We start from the raw sequence: 26,353 nt of genomic DNA on the forward strand, positions 1-26,353 counted from the left end.
AGCATATTAACCATTGCTTTCATTATTAAGACTTGAAGGTATTACAGAACTTTCATATTTTTAAAGGTTAAATGAAATTTTAAATGTACAATACAGTCATTACATAACAGGCATAGAATACTGTTTCATGACTAGGATAGTGAGTTTGGGGCTTTTTTTGGGGGGGGGGTGTTTAAGTGCGCCAGCAACTCTATTTTCCAATGTTATAGAATTCCTAAGGATATGGACACCTCCATGTAAGAATGGAGTGCCTCATCCACTCATTTGTTTGTGTAATAAGTGTTTTAACACAGGCATGCCATTTCTGAGTTAGGGGTGAGGCAAGCTGTACTTCAGCGTTTTTGTATCAAGCAAAAACAATTTCAGCAACGGCACTCATTTCCCCTGGTAATTTTTTTTTCATGGCGAGTTACTAAATGCTAGATGCTAGAGTCAAAAAGAAACCTGACATCTGGGGAGGTGTTGAAGGGGTGTTAATAGTTCTAGTTAGATGTTTGAGGGAGCGTTGAGGATAGGATTTTTAAAACAGCAAATGCAAGGTCGGAGGGGGGTGGGGGGTGGATTATGGTTTCGTAGGACTCTCTCCCCTCTCCACTTTCTCTCGCCACCAATCCATATGCCCCCCAGTTTAGAGGCGGGTGCAGCGAGATTAAGCTGCAGGAAACCGAGAGGCTCCACAGCGCTGCCGCCCGGGCCTCGTGATGTAATTGTTATTTCTTATTCGGAGACAGAACCGAGGAGAGCTGCCGAAGAAGTGGCAGCCCTGCTCTTTTTGCCTCATCTGGTAGGTCAAATTCTCCCCGGCATGATGTAGATTCGCCGACTGACTCCGCTGGAGACTTCGCAGTGACAAAGCAGCTGAAGACAAACCCTGCTCCTGGGTCCTACGTCCGTCCAAGGAGCTGAACGGGGCACTCCTCAGGTCTCCTCCCCAGTGTTCCTCTCCGAGTCACTCCACATTTATTCCCGGGCGCCTGCTACGTGCTAAGGCGTGGGGTCAAAGTGACCTGGAGTTAGTGCCCGTGCCCCCCAAGATCAAAGCAGGACACATACATTGCAAGGTGGTGGAAGCTGGGGGTGGGTGAGAAGGAGCCGAGGGAACGCGCGTCTTGGCGGGGGGCGGGGGGGATGGGAGGGGGACGCCGAGGCGCCAGCACCCCGGCGGGACCTGGGCGTCCCGGCCCCCAGGCTGTGTCCCAAACGCGAGCCCTCGGCCTGGGTGACGAGAACGAGCCCCCGGGGCCCGGGAGGAGCTGTCCAGGCGCCTCCGGCGGTCAGGGGCGGCTGGACAGAGCCGGGAGCCGAGGGGGCCGGCTCGGGCGCGTGGAGCACCCTCCTCTCCCGGCCGACGCGGTCCTCCCGCCGCCTTGGGGGCCCTGCAGCCCCCGCCCGGCCATCTGGAGGGCGGGCAAGGAGGAAAAGAGCAAAACCGGGGGGTGTGGGGGGAGGCTCCTCAGCGCCCTGGAGCCGCGGGGACCCGAGCGGCTTCCTCCAGCCCCGGTGACAATGGGAGGGAGGGGGAAAAAAGGGTTAAGAAACTTGGCTGAAGAGCTGAATGGCGCGGAGCGGCGAGGGGAGGGACTGGGCCGCGGCGGACTCGGCGGCGGAGGGAGGAGCGCGGCTGCGGGCGGGCGGCGAGCGAGGCGCTCAAAGTCAGCCTCGCAGACATTGCAGCAGAGCCCCGAACTCGGGAGGCGGCGGCGGCGGCGGCGGCGGAGGAGGAGGAGGAGGCGGCGGCCGAGGCGGAGGGACGACCCGGCCCCGAGCCCTCCCGCCCGCCCGCGCACGCCCGCCGGTGGCCCCGCGGCCGCCCCTGCGCTTGGCAGCGCTGCCGATCTGAGGGAAGAGCTCGCCGGGGCGCCGGGGAGGACGGGGCGGCGGGGCGCCTTCGCGGAGTGAGCCTGACGGAGCCCGAGGCTCGGAGCCGCGGCGGCCTCGGGTGAGTGGCGGCCGCGGCCGGGGGCTCCGGGAGCGGCCGCGGGCGCCGCCGGAAACGGCCCGGGAGCGCGGCCCGCGGAGGCGGCGGGCAGGGCCGCGGGGGCGTCGGGGCCGCGGGGATCGCGCGGCCGCCGGCGAGAGCGAACGCGGACGACGGGGTGGGCTCGGCGACGGGGAGGAAGCGTTTCCGGGGACGTTCCGCCCCTCCTGCCGGGTCCGAACCTTCCCGAGAACTCGGGGGGCCCGGGCAGCCGGAACGGCAAGTTGTGGAGTTGGCCCCGGGCTCACCGGCCGGTCTGTGGCAGTCCTGGGCCGAGGGGCCGCCGCCGTGTGTCCCCTGAGACGGGCCGGGCACGGGTGGCCCGGCTCCGGTCGCGCCCCCGCTCGGCTGCCCCCTCGGCCCGGAGTCCGGGCGCTTGTCGCCGCGCAGCTCTCGGTCCTGCTGCCCGGGCGACCTGGGCGGCGCCGGGCGCTGCTACCCGCCTCTCGCCCGGTGCCTCCTGGCTCCGCGCTCGCCGGATTCCCGGTCGAGAAAAGTGAACAGGAAAGGGGACAGTCCTCCGGGCCCCCCCACCAGACCCCCAAGCCTGGCCGATCGGTCCTTGTCCAACCCCCCCTCACTCCCCCACCTTCCCCGAGGGCGAGGCTCTTTGGACCCGAGGCCTCAACATCACTTTCAACCCCCGAGCCCGGAGCGGGGCTCACGTTTGGGGTGAGCCCCATGGAGGTCTTGGGAAGCTTCTTTTCTCTCCTCTTACATCTCTGCCCTCCTTACTACTCGTGAATATTGTTTTATGAACGGTTTCCCTGGAAATAGTCTACAAACCCTCCCATCCTTTCCAAAGTAGTTTCCAAATTTTAACCAAGAGTTGGTGTTCAGTCTGGAGGAACAAAGGAATCAACTGTGTCTCACAGGCGAGCAAGCCCGGACTCTGACACATGTTGATCTCTGAAGCATTGCAGGCGGTTCTACCTTCTATCTCATGAGTGATTTAATGGGTTTCTGAAGATAGTAAAAGAACAGAATGATAAGTACTTTTGCGTTCAGTTTCTTAATAGGACATCTTATTTTAGACAAAAATTAAGACGTTCCTACCTGCAAGGACTTCTCACTCCGTCGGTGGAACTAAGTTGGAGTTTGTCTCCGGTAATGTAAATGATTAAATTGTGAGATGGTCTGGGGCTGAAAAACCGTCTTTAGAGGGAGAAAGACTGTGTATAGGTGTCCAAAGTGAAAATAGGTGTTGGGTTATATACCATGAATGCTCTTTACATTTGGGGGAGGGGAGTGGGATTTGTGAAGCAGAGGGCTTTGGTAACTCATTCTTTAAAGCTGTGAATCGCATTGAACCTACTTATTAGTGAATCATAGGTTTAGCAAGTGGGTGCATCTTCCCGATGGATTATTCAGTGTTTAATCACCGGTTTGCCACCTTCGTGGAAGAGGCCCTGAAATGAGTGGACTTTTTAAACACATCTAGTGCTTCCATTGCCTGGCACCTAACTAGGCTGCTGCCTGGAGTATGTTGAAATGTTTTTCAACTTAGAAATAAGTTGCTTTGGTTTTGCTCGGAGATTCAGTGATGTTGAGTGGGTTTAGCTGGTTCCGAGAATAAGGCTTCATCACCAGTAGCAACTTTTCTCTGTCTGGAATTAGTTCCTAGAGACAAAGAACAATCAGTCAATGAAACAGCTGTGGGATTGTTTCTCTAGTCCACTTCATTCACTCTGGTGGGGAAACACCTCCTTCCACATCTACCCCTGAAAGTGCCCTATGAGTAAATACGTATTTAAAAAAAAAAAAAAAAAAAAAAAAGGTCTGCTCATTGTTAGTTTTACTCAAGTGAGATCTCTGCGGTGCTTTTGAAGCAATTGAAAACCTTGTTTAATGTCTGCGGGAAAACTTGACTTAGATCCATATATTGCATTTGCCTCCAAAACTCTAGAACTTGGAGTTTACTAATTGAAACATCCTAAAAGATTGTAGGTCTGTAAGAAAGAAGTGTCTATAGAAGAGGCTAAAGGCTCCTCTGACTCTTGCAGTTTTAAGAGCAAAACATCATGATAAAAAATAACCTATACCACCACCTAGAGTCTGTTTGTTAGTTTATTGCTCCTGAAGTTTGCTTAAATTGACATGTCTCTTGTGGTTCCAGTAGGGTCAAAAAATGATGAAGAAGTGCTAGCTTTCAAAAGGCCATCCGAGAGAATAATTATTTGTGTAATAAATAACAAGTGCCAATTTAAATTATCCATGGTGCCTTTAGAAATGAAAATTATGACATATCAAGTTGAGTGGCTATTCTCCAAAAGGTACTAATTCAAAAGAATTTAAAACAGGGAATTTTCAGTTTGTGCTCCAAGTTTGCTCTCTCTGATGGCTTCACGACTTTTCTGCATTGTAAACCAGAAATTCAAGAAATGTTACAGATTAAACGTCATTAGGACTTTCTGAGGTCTGGTTCAAACAGAAGCAATGATAAAAGTGTAAAGGAGTGTTAAAACGCCAGAAATTCTGGAGATTCACAAGGTAAGAGAGAGTGTAGGCAAAGTAGACTGAGGGTTCAGAGATGTTAAAAGTAAATCAGTGTGAAGTAAAGTGGTAATCTGTCTTGCTGGTAGTTTATACTTGGTAAAGCAATCTGTTAAATGGGAGACCTGGGGATGGCAGCTTTAGTGCCATGTGGCTTATCACACTGTCTGGAGGAAGTAACGTTCCTTCTTTAAATGGTGTAACCTGAGGAAAGATGGCCTCCAAGATCTTTAATTAAGTACCAGTTGAACAGAGAGAACTAGAGCACTGTATTAATTCTGTCAAACATCACTATTTTAGAACATTGAGGACAACTAAAAATGAATTAACTCATATCTGAAAGCAGAGTTTTATGGAAGGTGACAGATGAGGCAAAATATGTCAATCTAATGGAACAAGTAGGGAGATAAGAAGATATGTCATCCTTGGCTCTCTAGTAAGATGAGAGGGAAGAAGGTTATTATTAATTGTACAGATTTCATTGCAAACCAATAATAGGCGGCAATGATACAGAAGATGATGTTAAATCAAAGTGACTTAGGATATGTGATGGTAAAGGGATGAGACTTAATTTTAAGACTTGCAGATTGTAAGACACTTGAAAGCTCGTATTTTAAGTGTTATTTTGGAAAAGTAGTTTTGTGTATCAGGTTAAAAGATAATTCTGCCAAAACAAGTTCAAAACATCCAATTTTCATCAAGAAAGTATTGTTCAGCTTAAACTGTGATAGGATCAGTTTTGTTTTTCAGACTTTAGATTGCCAGATACCGTTAGTTTTTAGAGTGTAGGTTAATAAAGAAGAATTCTTGTTTATCTGTCAGTGCTACACCTCTCTCCCTATTGCTCTCTCCTCTCCCACCTCCTTTTCTAAAGTAAACAGCTTCTGCATTTTGGGATGTGTTCTTTCATGAAAATGCCCTCATTTGTAGCTTCCCTTCTCGGCTATGGTGAGGGGCAGTTTCTTTACTCGTGTGCTTTTTCCATATGCCCCTTCAGGAGGCTAATACACCATCCGGGTGCATTTTGTTTTGTTTTAATACTGATTTACTGTTTTGTGGGTGAAGATAAGGGAGAGAAGCATTTGCTCTTTCAACAAAGCCCCTGTACCCACATCTTCCAACTGAGGAAATATTTTTATGAAAAGTGTATTGATCACCAAAAAGCACATTGATTACTATTGAAAAGTCAAACATTCTCAACAGAATAGGGCAGGGGGAGGGACCTCAGGATAATACACTTGAATCCCTGAACTGAATTGTTCAAGATTCATTTCCTTAAGTTGCTATCTGGAGGGTAATGAGCAAACTCATTCTGTAGTATTTAGACACCAAAACAATCACCGAAATGTAACAGGATGGTCACTAAGACTTGAAAAGGTAGAAATCAGGAATGTCGGATGATGTAGCAGACCAGTGGAATGGGACTGAGGATTATGTCCAGAGGTTGGAATGAACAAAAAGTAAATGGAGGAGAGAGATCTTGTTTCTGTATCCTGTTTGCCTCTGATGCTGAAGCAGGGACATGAATTGCTGATGGTAATGGATTCCCTTTTATGAGGGCAGCAATATTATATAAATAGTGGTGGTTTGGAGGGGGAAAATGACAAATTCCCCATTTGTGCCTGTGCACACTTTGCTTTTGAGAGTCTCTTAAATCTACCTAAGTTGGAGATGAAAACTGGGTACCAGGGTAGAACCAGGACTTACAGTTTGTTTGGAAGAAAATGAATTCATATTAGATCACCTTTTCTTTATTCTTTTAAGAACTTGTGTTTTCTAAGGGTCTTCCTGAACATGGAAAAGAGTGCTGCATTTGGGTAGTGAACTAGAGACTTCTTTTATAGGATTGCTGATGAAGATAACTCGATGTAAATTACTACAGAAAGAATGTTTCCTTTAAGCACATTATCAGGGGCAGGGGAAAACTGCAAATAAGAGACATCTGAAGTCTTATCAGGGTTTCTTCACATATTATGTTATAAATGCCCATCTGTTGTTTTTTTGTTCCTTGAAATTTAACATTCAATTTGATGGATATTGAATATTTAGGATTCTAAAAATTAGAACAGACCTTTCACTTTACTACAGTTATGAAGGGCAGTTTTAATTTTTCATAATAAATACAGCTACTGAGATAACATTATACTAACTGTTGCCATTATAATAGTACATTCTCTGCACTATGAACCTTGAAATTCAAATGGATTCCTGCACTATATTGCAAATATTACAGATAAAGCATTACAAACCTTGTGGTATTTTAGGGTGTCAATACACCCGAAACAAGGTAATTTCTTTTTAAGTTCATAGAACATTGAGAAGATCAGAAAAGAGGGAAACGTGATACATTTTACCACCGTATTTGCAGTTTGTTAAAATTAATACCTTAGACCATGCTAGGGATAACATTTGGCCTAGAACTCTAGGAGCAATAGAATGAGAGAGAGATTTAAAGAATTCATTAGGAGATTGGCAACTCAAAAATGTAGTTATGAAAAAAAAGGACCACTGTACTGTATTTACTAAGTAGCATTAAGATCTTTTTCTCATTGTCTTTACCAGATTTTAAGATAGATTGTTCCTGAAGATAATGTTATGGATAACTACCTGATTTGGATAATTCTTCTGATTTGTTTTTTGGTTGAAATAAATTCAAGGATAATTCCAGAATATGTTGAAACTTCGGCTAGGAGGATGCTTGTGACATCCATCCATCCGTCCATCTATCCTTCCTCCCTTCCTTCTTCTCTCTCTCTCTCTTCCCCTCCCCAACTTTCTCCATCCACCTGTCCTCTTTCCCACCCTTCCTTCTGTCTTACCTTCATCTTTTAATAAATGAGACTGGTGGAGGGGGGAGCATTTTGTTAAGAAATTTGGAAATAGAATTTCTTCTCTGACAGGATTAATAGTTGTGTTTGAAATTCAAAGTTAGCATGTTACACTCTCCCCAGGAAATTTTTTGACTTGGTGTACCTCAGGGAATAAAAACTCTAAATTAAAACCCATCTTGCCTCTTTAACTTTGTCATTTAGCAAAAATGTCTTTAAGGAGAAAAGAAGAGACCCTTATTTGCCTTAAATTCCAGGTCATTCTGTGACTAAACCTAGTGCTTCAAGAAATATTAAACTAGAAGTCTGCTGGGAACTTGAGTCATCAGCTTAAGATACCACTAGGACCAGGACAACTCTTACTGACCTGATGCTGGTGTTTATTCAGAGCTTTGGTGGAACGGACGGAGTCTCTTGCCCTTGGACTTCTAATTAAGAGAGTCTTTTTTCAGTCACGTGTTGAATGACAGGGCTTCTTATTTTCAAATCTGTAATTTGGTGATGAATTGAGGACAGATCAGGAACTAAGGAATTAGGAGCTTCTCTCGTTATTGGGATGCTTTATTTTACCTGTACCAGCAATGTGAGGTTACTGGGTGAAAAGTCAGGTGATTAGCTTTAGATAGGTAAGAGGAAAGCTTAAGTCACATGGTGGTTACACTAGCTTCTCTTTGTAGTTGTGGGCTTTTAATTGTTGAATTTGCCCATACTATGTATAACATGTGAACATCTTAAATATGTTACCATATTTTAAAAAGTCGGATGATAATTTAGCATTGCAGTAGTTAGGAAATCATGTTTATATGCAGTCTTAAAGTGAAAATAGTATTATAATTGTGTTGATTTAATAACATAATGTAGATAAGAGAACTTGCATGTGACAGAACGTAATCAAAATTTGAGAATTAGAAGTTCGAGATAAAAAAGGGTTTTCTCGGGGGCCTGGGTGGCTCAGTGGATTAAGCCTCTGCCTTCAACTCAGGTCATGATCTCAGGGTCCTGGGATGGAGTCCCACATCGGGTGCTCTGCTCAGCAGGGAGCCTGCATCCCTCCCCAACCCCCCACCCCTGCCTGCCTCTGCCTACTTGTGCTCTCTGTCTGTCAAATCAATAAATAAAATCTTTTTTAAAGGGTTTTATCTTTTAAGGGATCTCTTCAGAATTTGAGAGACAGGAAGTCTTTAAGGGATTGTAACTGGTTTTTGAAAAGCATACTTTCTTAGATTTTTTTTTTTGATTCTTGAATTTATGAATTTATAGTAATCTATAACAGAGTGGTGGATGTATACACTAGAAAAAAAAAAAAAAAACAGATTAAGGGAAGGAGGGTAGATAGAAGAAGGGGACGAACACCAAGAAAAAGTACTAGAAAACCTGCGAAACCCTCCCAGATAGGATATAATAAGAAACATCCTCAAAGGAATTAATCACAGTTTCACTTTTTTTCCTGTAAAAGGAGTATTTGCACAATGGGTCATGTAGGCTCAAGTTTGATTTTTGAAAAATTAATTTTTAAGTATTTGTTATGTTATCCCACCTATACTTTTTCTAGCTTAGGATCTGCTACTAAAACAATGTATGATACAGATAATGGGAAAGTCCTTTTGTTTCTCTGGGTAACGTCATTAGATTATAGAGCAAGGGGGATTTGTTTGACTTCTAAGTTCTGGAATTCTGGTTCTATATATCGATGTATGCTGTTGTCAGTAAACAGTAAAGATTTCAAGCCTGTGGTTTTAACAGGAGTAGACAAGGGGAAAAACTTGAAATAGAGAAAAGCTACCTTTTTTTGCATTGTCCTTTTTTATTAGGAGAAAGATCAGGAAAAGGAAGAGGATGGGGGGGCACCTGCTTTGGCCAGGCATTGAGCTGGCACCTTTACAGTTCCATGTTGTATAAAGCTATTATTTTCTCTACTTACAGAGATAAATCTAATCTGAAAAATTCTCGAGGTAACACCCCTAATTTCATTGATAATGATTTGCTTTATCATGAGAATATGCCATCTTTATAAGAGAAAATCAGTCTCTATTTGATTTCTAGAATGTCATCAACGATCCTGCTCCCAAACTTGATAGCCGGAGAACTCAAGGAGCACATCCAGTCCACCCAGCCTGGATTCTCAAAAACCAGTCCTAGGAGGAAGGCACTCTTATTTCCAGTTGATAATTCTTCAGGAGTTATTGTTAATTCTCTGGAGAACTAATGCCCCATTCCCTGTGCTTACCTGAAAAATGTAAGCACCAAGGGCAACCATGAAAGCTCTTTTCCCTCCTCAAATGCTAACCCTTGGAAAGTATACCACAGAGTTACTATAATGTTCTTTGAGGCAGAGAAAGCAACTATTTTTTTTCAATATAATTCATTAGAACACCTTGTCATGGTCTTACTTAATCCAGGTATTCCCAAGGCTAATTATGTTTGTCTACTTCAAGGAGCAGTTTCCACAAATTCAGACCCGGAGCTCTTCCTGGTTGAAAAGTTAAAATTCTTGACAATAAACGGTTCTTGACATGAATTTTGTTTCATTTATTGCCCTATCTTCGCCCACAATAATTTTATTTTAAAGACTATGTTATGCTAATAAACTAGGCTCTTTGATACAAAGAGGAAATTAATAATGTGTTTGTGAATTTACCAGAAGGAAGCAGAAATAGAAAGATGACTATTTGGCTTCATTTTGGGAGTAGACTATTGTCAGGAAAGAGATTTTTGATTTTAGGGAGGTTTGTGGCATATAGTGTATTTGTAAGTGTACATTAGACATGCTCTTTTATTGTTAAGGTCATGAGAAATGTAGTCTTAAACCTCTTTACCTCTTTTTACTTCCCTCATTTAAAATTTATGGAATTTTGAACCCAAAAGAGTTAAGCCGAGGGGCGCCTGGGTGGCTCAGTGGGTTAAGCCTCTGCCTTCGGCTCAGGTCATGATCCCAGGGTCCTGGGATGAAGCCCCGCATCAGGCTCTCTTCTTGGCAGGGAGACTGCTTCCCCTCCTCTCTCTCTGTCTGCTTCTCTGCCTACTTGTGATCTCTGTCTGTCAAATGAATAAATAAAATCTTAAAAAAAAGAAGAAAAAAAAAAAAAGAAGCCCGACTGGTTCCCTCTACATTAAAAGGTACAGTCAAATTCAAACAACATTGGAGACACAAGGATGAGTAATAACACTCATATACATAATATTTTCTAGTGTGCTTTGGATTTTGAATTGCCAAGTAAATGTTGGATAAGCAAAAGGGTTTCTATAAAACCTGCAAAAGAATGTTTTACTCTGATGTTTTATTAAGAGGATATATTGCATATGGCCAGGTAAGAAAGAAACTACATAAGCGAACTATTGGAGTGGGGCAAACTTTCTAGGGTTCAGATACATATTTACATATTTCCCTGACCCATCCATGCCTTTTTAAAAATTTAATTGAAATAGACTGAATCTCCATGAGGCCAGGGATTGAAGATAGAAATTTTGTATTCACCATCTGGTTCTTTCCCAATATCCAGATGTTTGGTGGTGTTGAGGCAAAACTCAAAGAATTGCATTGTTTACTTTGTTAATAAAACATTGCTCTTACCTATCCTAGTTATTCTTGACTGACCTGAATCAACATCATATTTTCCTCTTCCTGTTTTGTTTGGTTTGGTTTTCAGCTTTTACGAGTTGAAGTAATTTCATAGAATCCTTAGATTTTCAGATTGGAAGGGAATTTGATAAAACCTAAGGATGCTCCAGGTTTAAGTATATTTGTCCTAGAGGTATTTTGTCCTCCCCATTTTCAAACAAGTTGGTTTTATAGAGGTATCATAATGAAAAAGCACATAGGATAGGTGGTTGGTATAAACTATAAATCAAATAGTAGTAAATGCTACTGTTTAGCCCTTACACACCTTTTTCTTTTGATCTTCCTTTCTCTCTCTCTCTCTCTCTTTTTTTTTTTTTTGGTTTCCTCTTTTTCCTGTTTTCCCTTTTGTTTTCTCAATTTCTAACTTGTCCTTGTTTTGTTTTGTTTTGTTTTTTTCTTTTTTCTTTATTGCCAGGGTATACCTGTGATGCAATGGGGTAAAATTACTTGCTTATCTTCCAACATTGTTGTTAATGCTATGATGTATGGAAATGTGGAATCACTATATTGTACACCTGAAACTAATATTACACTGTATGTTGACTAACTGGAATTTAAATAAATACTGGAAAAAAATAAAATAAAATAAAATATCCAAAACAGTTTCTTGTGTTTTACAGAGGAGGAAATTGAACCCCTGAGAATTTTAGTAAATTTTAAAACTCATCCAAACAGCAGGGGCGCCTGGATGGTTCAGTGGGTTAAAGCCTCTGCCTTCAGCTCAGGTCATGATCTCAGGGTCCTGGGATCGAGCCCCGCATGGGGCTCTCTGTTCAGCGGTGAGCCTGCTTCCCCACCCTCTCTCTCTCTCTACCTGCCTCTCTGCCTACTTGTAATCTCTGTCTGTCAAATAAATAAATGAAAATCTAAAAAAAAAAAAAAAAAAAAAGATAAGGAATCCTGAGCTCCTTAAAGGAAAAAAAAACAAAACTCACACAGATAGCAGTTGAGTAAACCCAGGATAAGAAATCAAGTCTTAATTTATTTCACACTTTGTTTTATTAAGGCAGTCTCAGCAAGAGGGCTATGTACCAGGTGTTGAGAAGTAGTTACTAATCTTTGGTGATGGATCTAGCAGTAAAGTCCAAGCTGACCTCATGATAATCAGAAAGACAGTCTTGAGAAGTACAGTGAGGCAGAGCCAACTACACCCCCCCACGTCTTTGTAGCCTATTTTCTTCTCCTGGGACTGAAATATGGTCTTTAGAACAGTCTTACGATTCATGTATTCTAGTAGTTGAAATGTTACTTTCTAGGCTGAGAATTTAAAACAAGTTTTTCAGTGGAGCTATGCATCTATTCATGCAGCAGCTTTGTTCCTACATGTTATATACATTTTGAGTTCTACTTAAAAACCAGTAGGGAAACTTCTCTTTGTAGGTTAACAGAGCCGGGTACCTTTAGTTGACTAGTGGGATCAAAATACTCACAGGTCAGCTCTGGTTATTACTGAAGAGTCATGTTCTAAAATCATCAGTGCAGATAGTTGGGTGTCTCAGTTCAATTGGGAATATACGGTAAGGTTATGGCCCCTGTTTTCAGTGCTCTCCTGTGAAAAGGTAACAAAATGAGAGGGCACTGTGTGGACGAAGGTGGTGATGCCCTGAGGCAAGTGTGTCTAGATCCACCCTTCTAGAATGAGAGCAAGAGAAGAAACCTAATGGTAGCCCAGACTGACCACATTTTAACTCTGGTGAAGCAGATTGAGAAGGAATATTCTCACTCCTGAGACAGTGGGCAAGAGTGTATAGATGCTCACTACAGTCCCCAAGCCTCCAGTAAGATCAGATTTGTCTCTCACAGTTCTCTGTACTCCTTTCTGATTGTAATAGTCCCACTTGTTTAGCGTTTGTGTTTCTCAGTAGACCCTAAGCTCTGTGAATAGGGGCTTTTCATCAGTGTACTTTTGGTACCGTAGGTGCCTGGCACAGAGAAGGCTCTTATAAACATTTGTTGAAATGAACCGTACCAATCCCAGTTACTGGTAAAATCTGGCTTTGGGGGGGTCAGGAATGGAGTCCTTTATGTATTTATATATAACAGCAGCTAATTATTATCTGTAGCGAATTCGTAGTAGCTACTGTTCTACAGGTTTTTTTTTTTTCTTTAGACTGTTTAAATTAGGACTTCTAAAGGGGATAATATTTCTTCCTTAAAACTTATCATCATCTTTCTAGGCATATTAATTATGAAGAAAAATGTGAAACTATTGGTGACATTATAATTACTTGGCACTTAAAATTGTTTTATAATGCTAGGTTTCTTCAAAAATACACAAATGACAATATATTAGAAAACACATTTAGTGAAACCTTTGGGGGAACATTTAATTATTTTTTTAAGGAAACACATTTTTTTATAGAGCCTTATAGATAGTCTCCTTAGGTTATGGTAATGGTAAAAACCACCAGCTTGACACATTTAATTGCATTGGATTTGACTGGTTGGGAAGATGGAGGCATTTTGAAATCTCATGTCTAGAATTAATTTTGGTGTTAATTAATCTAAAAGTTAGAGGCCATCAAGAATGACTTGATGAGGGGCGCCTGGGTGGCTCAGTGGGTTAAGCCGCTGCCTTCGGCTCAGGTCATGATCTCAGGGTCCTGGGATCGAGTCCCGCATCGGGCTCTCTGCTCGGCAGGGAGCCTGCTTCCCTCTCTCTCTCTCTGCCTGCCTCTCTGTCTACTTGTGATCTCTCTCTGTCAAATAAATAAATAAAATCTTTAAAAAAAAAAAAAGAATGACTTGATGATTCAAACCTACTAAGTTGGAGGACTTACGTAGTATATGAAAGCCCCTTTGCTGTTGTTTTAACTAGTAACTGCTCTTTTCTGGAGTGAATCTTCTGTTAGAAGACTGTTATGTTCAACTAGATTAATAATGCTAAGGTAGAGAAGAAATTTATTTTAAAATGGAGCTCAGAAATTTCTAAATTAGCCATTTTCAAATGCGAAAGGAATGTATACGATTATCAGGGATATATATATTTACAACACTGAGATTTCACAAATGCTCTTAAAATAACTTTAACCCAGTTTCTTGCTTTGTGAAGACAAAGTGTTTTTACTAAACTTCAAGCATGCTTGGAAGGGACGTCTTCTCTCATGGCTCGCATATATTTTTTATGTCACATGCTTATAAATCATAGTAAAAAAGTATGCAGGCCAATGGACTATTGTCCCAAAGTAAGAGGGTAGAAAAATTAGCACATTTACTAATTATGTGATATATTCTACCTTGTGCTTTCAACATTGTTTTAATCCTGATTAACTGAATTGTCTTTGCCTTTCATTGTTCCTTAATGTCAGTCAATATGTTAGAGAATGCAGAATTCTATACATTGGTAATAATTTTCCAAAATAGGATTCCTCAACAAAGACCCAAACTTAATCTCTGTGTTCATAAACTGACTCTTTTAACTAAGACATGATGTGTTGTTTGAATTAACAGCATTTTCCTTTGCAGTAAAAAGGGTGAATAAGATTCTGAATCATTATTTTCTGGTAATTTTCTCTGCTACCAGTGTTTGTTTAAGTTCTGAGCTACTCATCCATCCAGGTATTTTTACATTTTATACATCCTCGTAGCCTTCTGATAATGCCAAGTGACACTTCCTTTGAAGGTGTCATTCTAATAGCAGGAACACGTGTACTTTGAGTTTTTAAACTCTGATGGCCGTGTTTTCTTACACCTTAAACATAATAATTTTGTTATGGATTAATCATTATTTTAGTACAACACTGATCTTTCTGTTAAAAATTGTATGTTCCAATTAAGGCGTATTACTTCACCTGTAAGGTTCTGGTGGAATGACAGCATTGATTAATACTGGAAATAGGTAAAGTGGGCTTTGGACAGTCAACAATAAGGGCAAAATTAAAATCTGATGATTAATCTTCTGAAAATTGAAAATTAATATGCATTTTTCACAAGAATCCCAGAGGAAATCCAAAATCTGTTATCTGTAATCTGATCTTACATTGTTTTCATGTGTTACAGTGAGCGTAGTAAAGTTTTCTAGCGGTATGAAGAGAATGGAAGAGAGATAATAACACACATTACTATATGCTACAAGTACCCCAGTGATGACAGCATGTTAGTTTGGACTACATCTGATTTGATTTTACACTGAAATTTTTTTTTCACTGTAAACAAAACACAAGGTTTTTTTGTCTTTATATTTTGAAATTCTGATAGATGTGAACAGAAATCCATATACATATGGGTGTAAAAAAGAGGTATTTTCAAAGATATCCAGCTATGAATTTGTCTGCTGGGGAGAAGTTGTGAGTTGTAATTGCTTTCTGTGGCTTAAGTCATTTTCTCTGTTGAATACTTAAATGAAGCATCAGGAAAGAAAGAAAAAAGTGTATTCATACATATTGCCTTATATTTGAGCGTTGCAGAAGCTAGCCATTCTTGATGACCATTGTTAACCTTTAAAAAGAAGAAAAGAAACAGGGAGGGGATAGAAAGTTTTGTGGGCATGGGGAAATTACTTCTGAGGTCTCTTCACTTGCCCACGTATTTTGCTTTAGGCCAGCTTGTGCAGTTTGACATGTGGAGTGCATTCTAGAGGATGGTGAAGGACCCAGATTTGTGGTGAAAATACTAGTACCCTTGGGGCGCCTGGGTGGCTCAGTGGGTTAAAGCCTCTGCCTTCGGCTCAGGTCATGATCTCGGGGTCTTGGGATCGAGCCCCGCATCGGGCTCTCTGCTCAGCAGGGAGCCTGCTTCCTCCTCTCTCTCTGCCTGCCTCTCTGCCTGCCTCTCTGCCTGCTTGTGATCTCTCTCTGTCAAAAAAGAAAAAAAAAAAAAAAAGTTTAAAAAAAAAAAAAGAAAGAAAATACTAGTACCCTTAACACGCTGTCGCTTGGTTTAACTATTAATCAGAGATACCTCGAAGAATAAAGGATTAGAGCCAGAGACAGATAGGTTTCAATATGGCTCAGCTGAAGCGATGAAAGGGGCGAGTCATTAATGTTCTTCGGGACTCAGTTGGTAAAATAAGGGGTTGGGCTAGAATCATAATTTGGTTCTTCTCAACTCCGTAAGAGTCAGTATCACTTCAAAAATGAGGTTTTACTGTTGCATGCATGGGGTAACAGGGTGCATAGAACTAAGGGCTGGGAGGATGTCCCTTATGATTTTTTGAGCTTGGCATTTAATATTTTACAGCAAAGTTTTTAGCTTAACATAATTGAACTTGTACTAGATAGGGTTAATAGGCTAGAACAAAAGGTCAAAGCATAAGGCATTAGGCTTAATTAAGGGAGAGCAGGAGTGGCAGGAGTGTGTGACAGTTAAATGGGTTTCCCACAGACTAATGTCGGTTACAGTGCAACCATGCCTCAACTTAAGTGGGTTATTTTGTGCAAAGGGCAGCAGTGATTAGCAGTTTGACATGCCAGACACTTCTGGCCAATCCCATCTGTTTTAGAGGTTAAAAAAGCACACCTTTATGAGCTGATGGATTGATTTGTGTGCCCGTCTGGTAAAGATTAGAAGTCCAAGGCCAATGCAGTAAATGTCAGTTATGGAATATTGTACTTTCTCCGTTGGCTCATTGTTTTAACCGTCAACTGTTTTATAATGGTGGATTACTGCTGTTTATGGAGGTGGATGCAGATTGCGTGGGGGAACAGGTGAGAGAGAAAGAAAAACATTTCCTAGACAGAATTGTGAATGCACATATTCTTAGCAGGTGTTTCAAATGGAGATACGGCGTATTCTAGGCAGGCTTGATTTTATGGAGTATTTTTGGCCTGTTCCTTACAGTTTAAGTCACATTGTGCTTTTCTGAGTGTTATCTGAACAACCCTGTCAGTCCAGGATTTAATTTTACATACACAATTGTTAAGTTTCTTTATTTAGGTAACTCTTTTTCTGACAGATGGATAGTTTATCTCTGTATCATTATATATACTTAAAAGTGTAATATTTTGTTCATTAACCTCCTGGGGAGGAGGAAAGAAAAAAGCAAAGAGAAAATGGGAAGAGGCATACACACACCTGCACACGCGTGCACACTTGCTTTGTGGGTAGGATTTACTAGGCTCACCTGAGATTGATGCTGTTAAAATAAGTGTATCTAAACCTGGAGTTGGACTTAACTTCTTTCTTTGAGAGCTGGAGGAGTGATGCCATTAATACAGTTCATTTTCAGTTCAAGGTTGTAGCCCATTTAAAGATACACAAAGGCTAGTTTGTGGCTATACAAATTGGCTTTAACATGTTCTGATATCCAAGGAAAGGAAAATCCTAAATTTGTGTGGATGAAATAGAACTTCAGATATTGTGATTGTAATCAGTGAGCTGCAGGAACGTAAGGCATTCGTTCAGTCACTTGGGTGGACAGAGGGAAGTGTTTCAGAAATAACAAAAAGTTGTCATCTTAACAGGAAATTATTGTCAACCTGAGATTTGAGTTTAAGTAAAAATGTGACCAAGAAAAAAAAAATGTGACCAAGAACACTGGAAAAAATATTGGAAGATTCTGATTGGCCCCCATGTTTTTATCCTCCTCAAAGGATATGAACCATGAATTGCCTGTTACATAGTTATACAAATTATGTATATTATGTTAGACCCTGAGTTGCTTCTTACAGAAGAAAATTTATCTAAAGAAGAAATGGCCACTGAAAGTTATATGTGGATCATAATAGTAACTAGTACCTTTAGAAATACATGTATGCATTAATTTTATTAGTAAGCTATTCCAAAGTGAATTGGCTTAACTTATAGAGAAAAAATGAGATATTTTATTTCTCACTTAAAAAGGACAAAATGACATTATGGTATTGAAGTTTATTTAGGAATATAGTACTTAAATATGTATTTATCCTGTGTCTTTGTGGAGTACCATCGGTTTGAAACTATTTGGATCTAACACAGATTTACATGAAAAAAGTCTTGCCCTTCTGTGAAGGTAGAGAAGGTGAAGAGACATACATTTTATAATAAGGTTGTTTCTCTTTCACTAACCCAGCTTTAATTACAAAACATTGGCTTGAGGAGTATAAAAGTACTTGGTTAGTTAGTTAATGAAATGTGGGAGGTTTATCTAATTTAATGGACAGAAACTTTTTTTTTTTTTTTTTGAGCGAGAGAAAGAGAGAGATAGAGGAGGTGGGGAGGGGCAGAGGGAGAGAGAGAATCCCAAGCAGGCTCCTAGTCCAGTGCGGAGCCCAGCGTGGGGCTCCATCTTACAACCCCAAGATCATGACCTGAGCCCAAACCACGAGCTGAACACTTAATTGACTGAGCCACCCAGGCAACCCTGGATAGAAATTTCTTAAATGAATATTCCAGTGATGTTATGTTAAACATAAAACAAATATCTGATACTCTACATTTGTACTAATAAACATTTTTAAGGTACCCCTGAGATCCTATCTTCGTTTCCTTCTCTTTCTCCAGTAATTCAAGTGCCAATATTATCTAGTTTGTATTAGAATTTTACAAAACTAAAGGGAAATATTTTTTTGGTTACCTTGTTTTTGTGTGGTTTGGTATATTCTGAAGTTTTCAAAGATATGCATTGGCTCTTATAATCTGTGGTAATCAATTTCTGTCTGTTGTATTTCCCTCCTTTTACTAATACTGTACTACTGACTTTGAGACATTTAAAATCTGCTTCTCTAAGCAAAATAATTTAATGTCTGCTTGTTTAGGTTATCAAAAGAGAAAGCAGAAACTTTTAATATACTCAAGATCCTGTGTTTGCAGTTCTTGTCTAAAAATTGTTACAACTTTGTAACCTGAGTTTTAGTTGCTAGAAATTTCATGAGAGAATGTAAAAAATAATAGCTCTGTTTCATCTTTTGGTTTTAAATGCTAGTGAATTGTGCTTTACCTCTATTCAGGAAGATTGATTTTTAACAAGCAAGCCATAATATATGATGAACTTATTCTAATATGTATTCTTAGTATATCTATGTATTTATAGTTATAAAATCAGTGTGCATATGTGTGATATGTTTCAAAAAGAGAACTCTGCACCTGTTGATTGCATTAAGCATTTGGTATCTTTTAATGAGGAGGGAGAAGGTGCTATCACTCTAAGTGGATCATTCCTCCTCAGTAAATTGTATACATTTACTTTTTTGTATTCTGTGACCTTGCAGTCAGTGACTTCAGCCCAGAATAGTTTCAAAGTCATGTAAATGAATGCAATTAAGGTATTGCTTATCATCTTACATAGTTCAGATGGAACCTTATTGGATAGAGAGATTTGTTTGCTTTATGAGGAAGGTCAAAATAAGGTTAAATTTTATTACATAAAATGATTTGGTAATGTTTTTATTTAGCTGCTGAAAAAGTAATGTCCTAATAGGAAATGATAATGCTCTTTTTTTTTTTTTTTTCTTTAAACCCCTGGGAGGTTTTTTCAGGGTTTTTGTTTGTTTGTTATCTGTCTCTAATAGTTATAATTCTATTTTAAGATGATGCCGTCTGTCTACTTCTAAAATTTTGGGAACATTCTGCCCTTAGTTATGATTCTGGGTATCTTTGACTCATACATGTAGGTGACATTTCCTGCTGCTGATGGAGGGTTGCTTAGGAGCAGCTGATGTATGTGCGTAGAGAATTGTGTTCATGTGCAATTATCAGGCCAGTTGGTACAGGACCTCGGACAGCAGGATTGGAGTCCTAGTTCAGAAAGGAGATCTGCCACCCTACCAGGCTGATTGTCTGTAAGGGATGGGAGAGCATTAATATAGATACTAGAAGAGTTTTGCTGATGAAGGATTGTGTGTGTGTATGTGTGTGTGTGTGTGTGTGTGTGTAAGTAATTAAAAGACAAGTATTCCTCATTGTAGTTGGCCCATATAATTACCCTCTTTCTTTCACGGTATTATTTTACTTCAGCATGGTATATTATTGAAGAAGTCTCGAAGATCCACTGATTGGTGAGCCGGTCAGCTATGGGCCTCGCACCATATTAGGTGTCGGAGGACTCAAAGATGAATGAGGGGTTCACAGTCACAGTGAGAGTAAGAAGAAGCCCGATGCCAGAAAGTGATCTGGAAGCATAATGGTCAAGAGCCTGCTTGGGTAGGGTGTTGAGCAAGCATTACTCAAAGAAATTTGATACCTCTATGTGGTTTTAGGGTAACTACAGACACTGGTAAAATGAAGTAATGATGAAAAGTAGCTACTGTATTTTCGGAAGTTGAAGTTGCCGTAGTGGGATCAGGGTGTCTGCGTCACGCCTTCCTTAGGACCAACTAACTTCACTGTCCATTAGCCTGTTGATCAATATAAAGTCCCCTCGGCCACCGCAGTATTAAGTACAGGCTGTGTCTCTTGATGGTCAGAAAGTCTTCACCCGCTCTTCTATTCTGAGGGTATAAACTTGCTCACACGTTGATGTCATTCTGTATCTAGAAGGCTTCGAAATCTCAGCTCAGCGTTTTTTGTTCCTAGTGGTCTAGAGAGAAAGAGAGAGGAAAAAAAGAGGTGTTTCAACTCAGTATTGACTACAGAATACTCCTAGTAGCTTTTCTCTCAGAATTCCTCTTCATCACCTTTAACTTCTCACCTTGAGAATAGGTAATGGTGTTTATGTAGTATAAAGACAGTGTATTTTGGTAAATAATTTTGTAAGCAGATTGTTCATCAGATACGGTCAACAGCTATGCCCAAGGAAAGCATGTATAATGAAGAATATTTTTTATCTTACATCTTTTTTGCTATTTTTTGAGATAATTTATTTTAGTCAATGATTAAGATTCCATTGTAAAACATACCATTGAAATTCTTTGAAATAAGAGGTACTTCAAGTAATATTTATTTTTCTTAATTTTCAGGGAGGTTTCTGGACTGTGAGCTATTTCAGACCTCTGTTCTCAGGACCCATTTTTTAACAGTCAGGAGACACACATCTGGAAGGTATTGTATTTTGTCTGTTGCTCCATTTTTTAAAAAAATATATAGTTAAGCCTTTCCAATTATAGAAAGAATATTATGTTGCATTTTGTTCTTTTTCTTTAAGTTTCAGATATTGATTAACTAGTTGTTTGATGTTTGTAACAGGGGAGAGGGATATATTTCAGTGTTGGTAATTCTGAATTTTGTGTAAGTCAGTAAAAGAAAGCTGCTTTAGTGGGGGGTGACTGGTTAGCGCAGTTCGTTAAGCATCCTGCTCTTGATTTCCACTGAGGTCGTGATCTTAGGGTCAGGAGATCAAGCCCCTCGTGGGGCTCCTCACTCAGCAGGGAATCTGCTTGAGATTCTCTCCCTCTACCCGCCCTTACTCTCTCTTTTTCTCTCTCTAAAATAAATAAATAAATATATCTTGTTTAAAAATCTGTTTTAGTGGGATGCCTGGGTGGCTTAGTCGGTTAGCATCTGCCTTCAGCTCAGGTCATGATACCAGGGTCCTGGGATTGAGTCCCACGTCAGGCTCCCTGCTCAGTGGGGAGCCTCCTTCTCCCTCTGCCTGCTATTCCCCCTGCTTGTTCTCGCTCTTTCTTTCTTTCTTTCTCTCTCTGACAAATAAATAAAATCTTCCAAAAATAAATAATAAATAAATCTGGCTTAGATAGAAACAGTGTTGCCTATTTTAAGCACCTGAAGTATTTACATTTACCTTTTTTCATATAGGACTATTTTAAAGAATGTTTTCATTTGAAAATGAGATATTGAAGGCACTTATTTATCTAAGACAGTATGGAATATACATTAAATTAATCAGGCAGGGCTAAAGTTCTTCCTGCCTTTGACAACTCCACTTTGTAGTATAGGGATCAGTTGCTGTCTACATTTCTGCCAGTCTTTCATCAGGATCCCTGGACACCTGACTCTGCCTCTGTCCATCTGCTAAGTTCCCTATCTGCGTTATCACGTGGTTAGATCAGTGTTGCATAATAATTCGTCTGCTTGCAAAGCCTGAGTCTCAGACATGTAATGCATTACTAGGAAGGAAGGACTTACCTGTTTTATGTTTTTGTCTTTTGTGACCCCAAGACCCCATGTGATTCACCAAATTAGACTAAAGTCAGTGGTGAAAACAGTTCCCTTCAGCCTTATCCAAAGTTTCCTTCTTAATATCCACCTTTAAACCTCCCCTAAGTTTGTGTTTTCCCAAACTTGCCTGCTCTCTTGCTTGGAATAGAAATATTTAATAATGTATTTCTTGAAGGTGTAGTGAATAAGTCAACTTCTTGAATACATATTTTCTTTATTAATTGGATATTTATTATTTATATTCACATGAGATAACACAGAAATCAGTGTTACAGATTTTCTTAATCACTTGTCAAACCATATGAATTCCTAGGATTGGTTACATTTACAGTCTTTATGTTTCCATAGCACAGTATATTGAACACTTAAAGTAGTAACTTTCTGTGTTTAAAATTCTTCACCATTGGCAAAGTGGTATTTTCTCCTTCCTCTTGTCAGTTATGAGAGGGAGGGTAAAAGTGAGTAAGAAATTTAAATAAGCACATTAGGACTATAAAAGAAATTGTAAGTGAACCCCAAATGTTAACTTTAATTTTGACTATTACCAGTGAAAGAAATGATATGATCAGAAACTCTGGATTTTGTGAAATCTAGTTACCTTTTTATTTGGGCGGGAGGGGTTACTGGTATTTATTATTTTAAATTTAATTTTATTATAATTCTGGTATAATTAACACATAGTGTTATAGTAATTTCACATATACAATGCAGTTATTCAGCAATTCCATACATCACGCCATGTTTAACACAGGTGCACTCCCTAATCCCCATCACCTATTTCGCCCATCCCCCCACCCACCTCTCTTCTGGTAACCATCAATTTGTTTTCTATAGTTAAGAGTCTGTTTTTGGCTTGTCCCTCTCCCTCTTTCTCTCTCTCTCTTTTTTCCTTACTTGTTTGTTGTGTTCTTAAATTCCACATATGAGTGAAATCATATGGTATTTGTCTTTCTCTGACTGAGTTATTTCAGTTAACATTATACTCTCTAGCTCATCCATGCCATAGCAAGTAGCAAGATTTCATTCTTTTTTATACCTGAATAATATTCCAGTATATATTATTTTATATATATGTACAGACATATGTTCCTGTGTATATATATGGCAGTTCTATTTTCAACTTTTTGAGGAACCACCACACTGTTTTCCACAGTGGCCGTACCATTTGCATTCAGTGAATACCATTTGCACTCACCAACAGTGAAAGAGAGTTCCTTTTTCTCTACATCCTCTCCAACACTTAGAGTTTCTCATGTTTTTGTTTTCAGCCATTCTGACAGGCGTCCTGTCAGACATTGCAGCTTGGATTTAGCATATCCTGATGATGAATGATGTTGAACATCTTTTCTTTTTCTTTTTTTTTAATTCTTTTTTTTTAAGATTTTATTTATTTATTTGACAGACAGAGATCACAAGTAGGCAGAGAGGCAGCCAGAGAGAGAGGAAGGGAAGCAGGCTCCCTGCTGAGCAGAGAACCGATGCGGGACTCGATCCCAGGACCCTGAGATCATGACCTGAGCCGAAGGCAGCGGCTTAACCCACTGAGCCACCCAGGCGCCCTGAACATTTTTTCATGTGTGTTGGCTATCAGGATGTCTTCTTTAGGGAAATGTCTTAAAAATGCCCATTTTTAATCAGATTATTGTTTTTTGGGTGTTGAGTTGTATACTTACTTTATATGTTTGGATGCTAACCCTGTATTGGATATGTCTTTGCAAGTATCTTCTCCCATTCACTAGGTTGCCTTTTAGTTTTGTTGATTGTTGCCTTCACTGTTGCAGAAGCTTTTTCATTTGATGTCCCAGTAGTTTATTTTGCTTCTGTTTCTCTTGCGAAGGAGACCTATCTAGAAACATATTGCTATGGCCGATGTCACAGACCTATTGCCTTGTTGTCTTCTAGGACTTCTATGGTTTTCAGGTCTCACATTTAGGTCTTTAATCCATTTGAGTGTATTCTTGTGTGTGGTGTAAGAAAGTGTTCCAGTTTCATTGTTTCGCATGTAGCTGTCCAGTTTTCCCAGCACCATTTGTTGAAGAGACTGTCTTTTTCCCGTTACATATTCTTGCCTCCTTTGTCAAGGATTAATTGACCATATAACTGTGGGTTTATATCTGGGCTCTCTATTCTGTGCCATTGATCTGTGTGTCTGTTTTGTGTTAATACCAGACTGTTTTGATGACTACACCTTTGTACTGTAACTTGAAGTGTGGATTATAATACCTTCAGCTGTACTTTTCTTTTGCAAATTGCTTTGGCTGTCTGGGGTCTTTGTACAAATTTTAGTATTTTGGGGGGGGTGGTACCAGGTGGCTCAGTTGGTTAAGTATCTGTTTTTGGCTCAGGTTATGATCTCAGGGTCCCTGGGATCGAGCACCACGTTGGACTCCCTGATCAGCGGGGAGCCTGCTTCTCCCACTGCCAATCCCCAGGCTTCTGCTCTATCTCCCTCTCTCAAATAAATAAATAAAATCTTTAAAAAAAAATTTAGGATTTTTTTTTCGAGTTCTGTGAAAACACTGTTAGTATTTTGATAGGGATTGCATTAATGGTATAGATTGCTTGGGGTAATTTAAATCTTTTAACAATATTGTTCTTCTCATCCATGGAAAGTATCTTTTTAAATTGAAGATAAGAATGAACTATTACAATTAAATATTGAAAACAGACATTCAAATAGTTCATTAGTTATACAGAGGCTTGTTACACTTTTAAAGTCATGAATTATCCATTTATGAAAGTTTATCATGTAATCTCAAAATTAAGAGGATGTTTGAATAAAGTTGAACTGGTTACGATATTTTATTAAAAATGCAAATAAATTCAGTTTAGTTGTAGAATTAAGTAAATTCAGAATAAGAATGTAAATTCAAAATAGGAATTGGTTTTAAGTAATTCTTTTGAAACTAATGATACTTAAGACCCCTTAAAAAAAAAAGTTACTTAAAAAAAAAACAACTTTTACCAAGGTATAGCTTCATGTAGTCAAATAGACACTCTTACTTGCTAGTTCAGTGATTTTTTTTTTCTTGTTACACATAATCATACCCTGCATAACTAACACCCTACTTCAGAAGGCTGTCTTTGCTAGTCAGTACTACCTCTACTCAACAGAAACAAAGCTATGGCATTTTTGCTATGTGTTCATTTTGCCTGTTTTGACCTTCTTATGGCTGCAATCACGTAATACGAACTCTCGTGTCAGAGCTTTTCATCAGCATCTTGTCTCTGAGCATCATCGTGTATGTGTCCTGTGTTCCCCCAGTTGTCTGTATTCTGTTGTGTGATCACACCACTGTTTATCCTTTCTACTATAGATGGACATTGAATAGCTTTCCACTTTGGGGCTACAAGTAAGGCTGCCATGAATTTTTTTTTAGATCATTTGGTAGGAATAAGCATTCCTTTCTGATGAGTGTATGCACAGGAGCCAACTGCTGAATTGTGGAGCATGTGTATGTCTGACTTCAGTAGAATGCATACTTAGAGTGCTCTTTGGGATATTTTGGGATATTTGGGAAATGTCAATCAGTGTATCTTTTTGTAATGATAGATTATACTGTGATACAGATTTTATTTTTCTACAATTTTGTGTAAACTCTAAAGTTGTTTTTTTTTTTTTTAGGAGGAATGAAATTTTCCCATCTATTAAAAATAAGTTGCCTGTTTTCTGATGCCATTACAGCATGTATTTGATCTATACAAACTTAGATCTCTCCTAACCCTACTGAAGGAAAATAGGATGTAAAACCCTCCCATATATATTTACTACTGTGGAAATACTGAAATTTTAATTAAATCAGACATTTTATACATGAAGCTTTGATCTTATTCTTGAATTTTGGGATACCTCTTGAATATCTGAAATAATACACTCTAAAGTCACAAAAAACTTACCTTAGAATTTGTGATGGATATTTCTTTCTACTTTTATCTGTGTTTTGTTAATCTTTTTGGTGATCTAAAGTGAAATTATTCATTCTAGAACATAAGTACTGAGAAATTTTTTGTCAGGTCTTTTTCTCAGTTGAGAGCAGTGATGTTCATTCAAAAAAGTATAATGTAAGCTGCACATGTGATTTTAAATTGCCCAGCAGGCACATTAAGAAAGGAAAAAGAAACTGATCATTTAATAAAATATTTATTTAACCCAGTATCAGCAAAATATATTTCATTGCATAATAATATAAAATTATGAGATATCTTACATTATTTTCTTATAGTAGGCTTTTGAAATTCAGTGTATATTTTTACTTATGTCACTTCTCAGTTAAAACTAGTCATCTTTCCTCTACATTGTTAGAGCTTGGAGTTGAGGCCACTGCCTGGCCAGTGAACTCGCAAGTGTGGGTAGTGCTACACGAGGAGGGGCAAGTCTTTTGCTCACAAGGGGCTCTGTTTGGCCCAGTCAGTGAGTGTTATAGTACTTCTTGCTGCAAGTGTGCGTGTGTGTAAGTATATATA

General features: G+C 39.7%; 1 protein-coding gene and 1 non-coding gene across 10 annotated transcripts in view; both read left to right on the forward strand.

Annotated features, from left to right (window-relative positions):
* The first annotated feature begins 765 nt into the window (after positions 1-765).
* The window catches only part of NRIP1 (nuclear receptor interacting protein 1), a 100,757-nt gene continuing 75,169 nt past the window's right edge, over positions 766-26,353 (forward strand). For 3 of the 9 annotated variants that reach the window (XM_047721935.1, XM_047721920.1, XM_047721927.1), the window contains exons 1-2: positions 1,615-1,939; positions 20,731-20,812. The gene's annotated coding sequence lies outside the window, so the exon portion shown is untranslated. Of the gene's footprint in view, positions 785-849; positions 923-1,041; positions 1,062-1,614; positions 1,940-20,730; positions 20,813-26,353 lie in introns of those variants that run through there. The other 6 variants (XM_047721953.1, XM_047721968.1, XM_047721961.1 and 3 more) reach the window with 4 other exon arrangements.
* On the forward strand, positions 26,178-26,330 carry LOC125089983 (small nucleolar RNA SNORA62/SNORA6 family). The gene has a single exon (XR_007124121.1). It is a non-coding gene; the product is annotated as a small nucleolar RNA SNORA62/SNORA6 family (small nucleolar RNA).

Source organism: Lutra lutra, chromosome 1 (genome assembly GCF_902655055.1).
Source record: "Lutra lutra chromosome 1, mLutLut1.2, whole genome shotgun sequence".
Lineage (NCBI taxonomy): Eukaryota > Metazoa > Chordata > Mammalia > Carnivora > Mustelidae > Lutra > Lutra lutra.